Source organism: Lemur catta, chromosome 3 (genome assembly GCF_020740605.2).
Source record: "Lemur catta isolate mLemCat1 chromosome 3, mLemCat1.pri, whole genome shotgun sequence".
Classification (NCBI taxonomy): Eukaryota; Metazoa; Chordata; class Mammalia; order Primates; family Lemuridae; genus Lemur; species Lemur catta.
Window position 1 is genome coordinate 111,882,767 of NC_059130.1, and position 7,409 is coordinate 111,890,175.

General features: G+C 40.0%; 1 protein-coding gene across 2 annotated transcripts in view; it reads right to left on the reverse strand.

The window, feature by feature from the left end:
• ALPL (alkaline phosphatase, biomineralization associated) overlaps positions 1-7,409 on the reverse strand; it is a 56,801-nt gene that overhangs the window by 33,777 nt on the left and 15,615 nt on the right. The gene's annotated exons all lie outside the window — the stretch shown is intronic.

A 7,409-nucleotide genomic window follows, 5' to 3' on the forward strand; every position in this document is an offset into this window, starting at 1 on the left:
GGACACAAAAGGGACCAATGGGCCTCTACAGCCTCTACGCCACCTCTTCCCTGCCAGACCCCGAGGCTGGAGGATTCTGACCTGGCAGACTGCACCGTCCCCTCACTCTCTCCCTGGGGTCTGAAGGAAGGCCCAATCCCATGGCGTGAGTCACCTGGGGAGAGAGAATGGTGATGTCACATTTAGTGAGGAACCTAATGTTTCTGACATCTGGGGGTCTCCACCCTGGCACTGTGGTCTCCTTGCACTCACTGGAGCTGGAAGACTAGGTCAGGCTTAGACTCTTACCCCAGGACACAGCAGCAAACAGAATAGCTGAAATCCCCTGAGGAGTGAGCTACAAGTTAAGGAACAGGCTGTCCAAGGAACACGACGACTTAAAGAAAGATGAACTGATTAGATATAACAGTGGAATCAGCTGTATTAGAACAGACGGACTGGGAATTTAAAACAAGCATTAGAAACATGCAAAAGGATATTTCATGACTTTGGGGTAGACAAAGAGTACTAACTTCATAAAAGAAAAAAATGATAAATTGGACTTTATCAAAATTTAAAATCTCTTCACATCAGAAGATACCATTAAAAAACTGAAATGACAAGAAACATTAACAGGATAAAAATATTCACGATATATATCGCTGACAAAGGACCTGTATCCAGTAAATAAAGATCTCCCTGAAGTTGACAATAAAATGCTGATCAATCCTCCTCCCTCGGTGAGCAAAAGACACAGCCGCTCCACAAAGAAAACACTCGAATGACCGGTAAGTCCACAGAAAGGTGCTCAACGTCGTTACTTACCAAGTAAATGAAAACTGAACCCATTTCATGCCCATCAGAATGACTGAAACCAAATCAAAGACCGGCAAAACCAAACACTGGCAAGAATGCAGAAAAACTCGGAAGTCTCATATATTGGTCATGGGAGTGTTAAATAGCATAGTCACTTTGGAAAAGAGTTTGGTAGTTTCTTACTAAGTTAACACCTTACATACTTATCACGTGATCCAGCAATTCTATCCCTAGTATTTCTCAAAAGAAATGAAAATATATCTACATGAAGATTCATATGGAATGTTCAAAGGAGATTTATTTTATTTTATCTTGAGACAGAGTCTCCCTCTGTTGCCCCAACTAGAGTGCAGTGACGTCGTCATAGCCACTACAACCTCCAACTCCTGGGCTCAAGCGATCCTCCTGCCTCAGCCTCCCAAGAGGCTGGGACTACAGGTGTGCACCACCATGCCCAGCTAATTTTTCTGTAGAGATGGAGTCTTGCTATGTTGCACAGGCTGGTCTTGAACTCCTGGCCTCAAGTGATCCACCTTGGCCTCCCAGGTGGAGTGCTGAGATTACAGGTGTAAGCCACTGTGGCCAGCCAGAAAGATCTCAGTTTGAAAGGGCCAAAATATACCAAGCATGACAGATAAGGAAAAACCCACGCTTAGACATATCATAATGAATATCAAAAGACAACAAAAACATCCTAAAAGTCTAGAGAAAAAGCAATTATTAATACTTGCAAAAGGAATAAGTATCAAAGTTGTATACCGAAGTATACAAATTTTGGCCCACATACTGTGGACCAGAGTATAATTTACAAGTTTTTAAAAGGACAAGTAATTGCTCATACACTTACATTTGAAACACCCCAAAATAACTCATGGAGCAAAGAAAAGTCATAGTAGAAATTTAAAATTACTTAGAACTGAATAACAAAAGCACCACATATAAAAAATTGTGTAAGTATACCAAAAATTGCATGAATAAATATACTAAAGTACCAAAGGGAAAAAAAATCTAACTAAAAATTCTATTTTTTAAAATTTTTTTTATGCCGCTCACCAACTACCCCTGACTAAGAATTTTATATCCAGCTAAACTGTCATTCAAATGTTAAAGGTTAATAAAAGTCACAGCATTAAAGGGCTCAGGTCTGTACAAAAGACATCCCCCTTCAGCCCCTGGGGAAAAAACCCTACAATTTTGAAGGAACTATTTGAGTCATGGAAACAAATTCCACAGGTGACACTAAAGGTATCCGAAGACTAAGCAAATCACTCAGCGTAGACAATGTTAATGTGATGTCACGGGGGCTGAAGGAGGCCTGTCAGTGAAGGGTGTGGATGCCAAAGGGAAGGGGGAGAAAGGATATGAGAAAATGCTAATCTTCTCTTTGTAGGGAAAAGGCATAAATAATTTTTTTAAAGTAATAAAGCAGAAAAGGCAGGACAAATTGAAATAACGTAGGATGGTAGAAACAAAGTATGTAAGCACGCATTCTCTTCAGGAACATGAAAGCATTTTAAAAATTAATCACATACCAGGCCATGAAGCAAGTCTTAAATAATAGGTTTCCACATAGTCCACATTCTGTAATCAGAATGCAATTAAGCTACAGGTTAAGTTTTTAAAAGGAAAAATAATTACCTTAACACACTTAGGTTAAAAACACCCCTAAATAACTCATGGATCAAAGAAAAGTCACAGTAGAAAGTTAATATTACTTAGAACTGAATGGTAACAGAACACCACATATCAAAAATTGTGTAATGCAGCAAAGAAAGGTTAAAAATTAATGAGCTAAGTGTTCAGTTTAGAAACCAGCTTTGGTTTCTGTTTAAAAAAAAAAAGAAACCAAAGAAAGTAAAAGATTATAAAGAGCAGAAATCAACAAAACAGAAAACAGAAATTCAGTTGAGAAGACCAAAGCCACAAGTTGGTCCTTTAAAAAGGTCAATAACCTATGACAATATTAATCAAGAAAGACAAGAGGGAGAGGAGGGGGTAGGGGGGAGAGAGTAGGGAGTTACTATAGAAAAGAATAATAAAAATGCTATAAATGACCTTATGCTAATAAATTTGAAAATGTAGATTAAATGCATACATACCTAAAATAATATTAATAATTTGCCAAAACTGACTCAAGATGACATAAATAACCCAATTAAGAAGTTGAAACAGTAGTTAAAATCTTTCCACAAAAAATACAACAGGAGGCCGGGCTTATGCCTCCTGGACTTTGGGAGGTAGGAGGATTGTATGAGGCCAGGAGTTCGAGACCAGCCTGAGCAACACAGTGAGACCTCATCTCTACAAAAAAAAAACAGGCCAAGGTCGTTTTATAGGTGAATTCTACCAAACTTCAAGAAACAAATTACCTCAATTTTATCCACTTTCCCAAAAAACAGTAAAAGAGTAATTACCATCTAATTCTGAGACCATTATAACTGCAATAACTAACCAAGAAAAGTCCCAATAGCTGTAATAATTCTTTTTTTTTTTTTATTTCAGCTCTTCATGGGGGTACAAAAGCTCAGGTTATATACATTGTCCGTGTCCCGCCCATCCCCCTGAGTCAGAGCCTCAGGCGTGTCCATTCTCCAGATAGTGCGCCTGGCATTCACCATGTAGTCATACCTCCATCCCCTCCCCCCCACCACCTCCCCGAGTCAGCACCTTCAAGCATGACCATTCCCCAGACGGTGCGCAACGCACTCATCATGTAGGCATACATCCATCCCCTCCCCCGACCCCCCCCGTAATAATTCTAAATAAGATATTGTCAGAGCGTAACCAAATATATACATAATGAAAATTTAGGTTAATCCTAGGAATGCAAGGATAGTTTAATATTAGAAAATTGACACATGTAATTAACTACAGTAACAGATTAAAGGAGAAAAATCATATAATCATTTCAAGATACTTGATACTTTCAAAAAGCATTTAATACACAAATTGTGATTTCTTTAAAAAAAAAAAACTCTCTAGGCTGGACTTGGTGCCTCATGCCTACAATCCTAGCACTTTAGGAGGTTGAGGTGGGTGGATCACTTGAGGCCAGGAGTTCTGGACCAGCCAGGGCAACAGTGAGACGCCCATCTCCATACACACATACACACACACACACACACACACACACACACACACAGAGGAAAAGAAAAACAAAAAAAGAAAAATAGCCAGGTGTGGTGGCACACACCTGTAGTCCCAGCTACTCAGGAGGCTGAGGCAGGAGGATCTCTCAAGCCTAAGAGTTTGAACTATGATTACACCACTGAACTCTAGCCTGGGTGACAGAGTGAGACCTTGTCTCAAAAAAATAAACAAATAAAAATTAAAAATTAAATGAAAAGCTCTCAATAAGTTATGAATAGAAGAGAGTTTCCTTAACCTGAAAAAAAGCAACTTATAAAAAATCTATAACACATATATCCTAAATGGGGAAATATCGGAACATTCCCTCTAAAATGAAAAATAATGAGGCAAAGACACCTAGTATGGTACCACCATTTCCACCATTTTTTTTTTTTTTAACATTGTACTGGTGGTCCTAGACAGTGCACTAAGAAAAAAAGTTAAAAGCATAGAGATTTAAAGCTGGGCACAGTGGCTCAAGCTCATAATCCCAGCCAGAGGAGGGATGATCACTTGAGCCCAGGAGTTTAAGACCAGCCTGGGCAACATAGTGAGACTCCATCTCAAAATAAAAAGCATAAAGATTTTAAAAATGCAAAACTATTATTATCTCTAACTCATTGTCTCCATAGCCTCTATAGACATAGAATTGGAAATAGGGTTTTTAGCAAGTTATCTTGATGAGATCAAAATGAAAAAAAAAAGGCAATTGCATTTCTATGCATTAACAACAAACAACTAAAAAATATTTTTAAAAAATGGGTATCTAGATGGAGAAAAAAAATTGAATTCGATCCCTCCCTTACATTATACACAACTGTATATGGATCCAGGCTTTAAACATGAAAAACAAAACTCCAAAACATTTAGTAGAAACTATAGGCAAATGGCTTTCTGACCTTGAAGTATTGCAAACTTTCTTAAACAAAACCTAAAAAGCAACGACTAAGATGGCTAAATTAGACTATATTAAATTTTAGATTTTTAGTTTATCCAAAATATGGCTTCTTGGCCTTTTGGCTAAGATCAAATGTAGTTTATCCAAAACATGGTATAAAGAACTATTACAAATCAATAAGAAAAGGCTTTTAGAAAGGGCAAATAGACAAATGGGCAAAAGATATTCCCAGAAAGAGGACTCATCACAAACTCATACACACTTAATCATCTTCACTGGTAGAGAATTTTAAGTCGCATTTGCAATGCGAAATCATTGTACTCATTTGGTTGGAAAAAATTAAGAAGTGTGACAATACTATGTGTTGTAGAAGATGCAGAAAAGCAGGACTTTTCACACATTACTGGAGGGAGTGTAAATTGGTAAAATCATTTTGGAAAACAGTTTGGTCTTACCTTGTAATACCTTCACGGATCCTATGACTCAATAATTCCACTCCTAGATATACCAAGAGTAAACGCCTATTATCCATGCATTAGCAAGTATGTACACGAATACTTAGAGGTGCTTTTTCCATACTTGGCAAAAATCTGAAAACAACTCAAATGCCATCATCAAGAAAACGAATAAACATTATGGGATGGTTACCCACTAGAATATTCTACAGCAGTAAAGAAATGAATTACAGCTACATGAAACAATACAGAGGAACCTCAGCAATATAAGATTGAGTGAAAAAAGCAAGTTCCAGGAGATCATATAAAGCATAATACTCTTTCATAAAGTTATATATATATTTAATATATATATACACACACTTATACATGATACATGTGATTTAAATACTAATCAAAAAGGCAAAGGGAATGAGAAACCCTAGATATTAATATAACCCTAGATATGATACCTACATATGATACTAATACTAATCAAAAATACTGGCCCAGCGCAGTAGCTCACGCCTATAATCCCAACACTCTGGGAGGCCAAGGCGGGAGGATCATTTGAACTCAGGAGTTCAAAACCAGCCTGAGGAAGAGCGAGACCCCGTCTCTACTGAAAATAGAAAGAATTTAGCCAGGCTTGGCAGAGTGCACCTGTAGACCCAGCTATTCGGGAGGCTGAGGCAGGAGGATCACTTGAACCCAGGAGTTTGAGGCTGCTGGGAGCTACGCTGATGCCACGGCACTCTAGCCCAGGTGACACAGCAAGACGCCACCTCAAAAAAACAAAAAATCAAAAATACTAATCAAAAAAAGGCAAGGAACGACAAACCACAGATTCAGCATAGGGGTTACCCCACAGAAAGGGAGGTGGGAGGGAGAGATGGTCTAGACCAGAGGAAGATGTAAATGACTGTCAATGTCCTAGTCCTGGTATTGGATGATGGTTCATCAGTGTTTTAAATTTGATTTTCATAATAAAATAGCCAAGGAGCCATTTATGGACCAATGATTACAGGGCTTGAAACAAGGATGATTAATCCATTTACAGACCCCTCGGGCCATAAAATAATTTAAATGAAAAACGCTCAGCAAATATTCACATCGTGCCAAGCACTATAGAAAGTGCTCGATGTGCGTCATACCTCACTGAATCCTCAATCTTATGAGCTACAAACCATCACTGTCCCCAACTCTTTTGAGGTTCAGTCACTTGGCCAGGGTCAATCGCATGGAACTGAGGTCTGAATGACCCTTAACCAGGCCCCTGGACCTCGGAGCCTCACCTTCCTCCTGTCTACCTAGGCATGTCACTTTCTTGGCAAACACTAAGTATCATACTTAATAAGTTTTTACCTTAATCCAGAAGGGCTGTGTGGGTACATTGCGAAGAGAATGGTTGGTGGTTAGGAGACCTGGGTCGAGTCCTACCGCCTCCCTCTGTGACTTTGGGAGGACCACTTTCCCTCTTTGGGCCTCAGATGTCCCACAGGTACCTGGAGAGGGCTAAAGCAGCAAGCCCCCAAAGCCATTCTCGCTCAAACAGTTTTTAAAGGGGCCTTCCAACAAACAGGAGGTCGAACTCCTTAATTTTCCTGGCAGGCCCCTGCTCGCGCCTCCATTCATCCCCATCAGGCATCTCCAAGCTCTGGGGCCTGCCCACCTTTCTGACATCACCTGCGGGCCCCACCACTCCCCCCACTCAGACCTTCTGTGCCTTCTCTCCCCCCAGGGTTTTTGCATTTGTGATTCCCCTGCCTGGAACACTCTCCCTCTTAGTCTTTGCTTGGCTCACACTCCTCATTCTTCAGCTCAAAGGCCACCTCCTCTGAGCCCTTTCCTGCCCACTCCAGAAGAAAGAGCCCTCATCCCACCCAGTCCCTTGCTCCTTCACGACCCTATTTATGCTCCTCACAGCACTCATCACTGTCTGGAGTACGTGTCATTATCTTATGTCTGTCTCTTCCAGGACAGTGGAGATCCAGGGAGACAGGACTCTGGTGGTCACTGCTGTGTCCCCAGCACCTAGAACTGTACCTGCCTATAGAGGGTGTTTAATAAACATTTGTTGAAACATCACTAATCATCAGGGAAATGCAAATTTTTTTTTGAGACAGAGTCTCACTTTGTTGCCCGGACTAGAG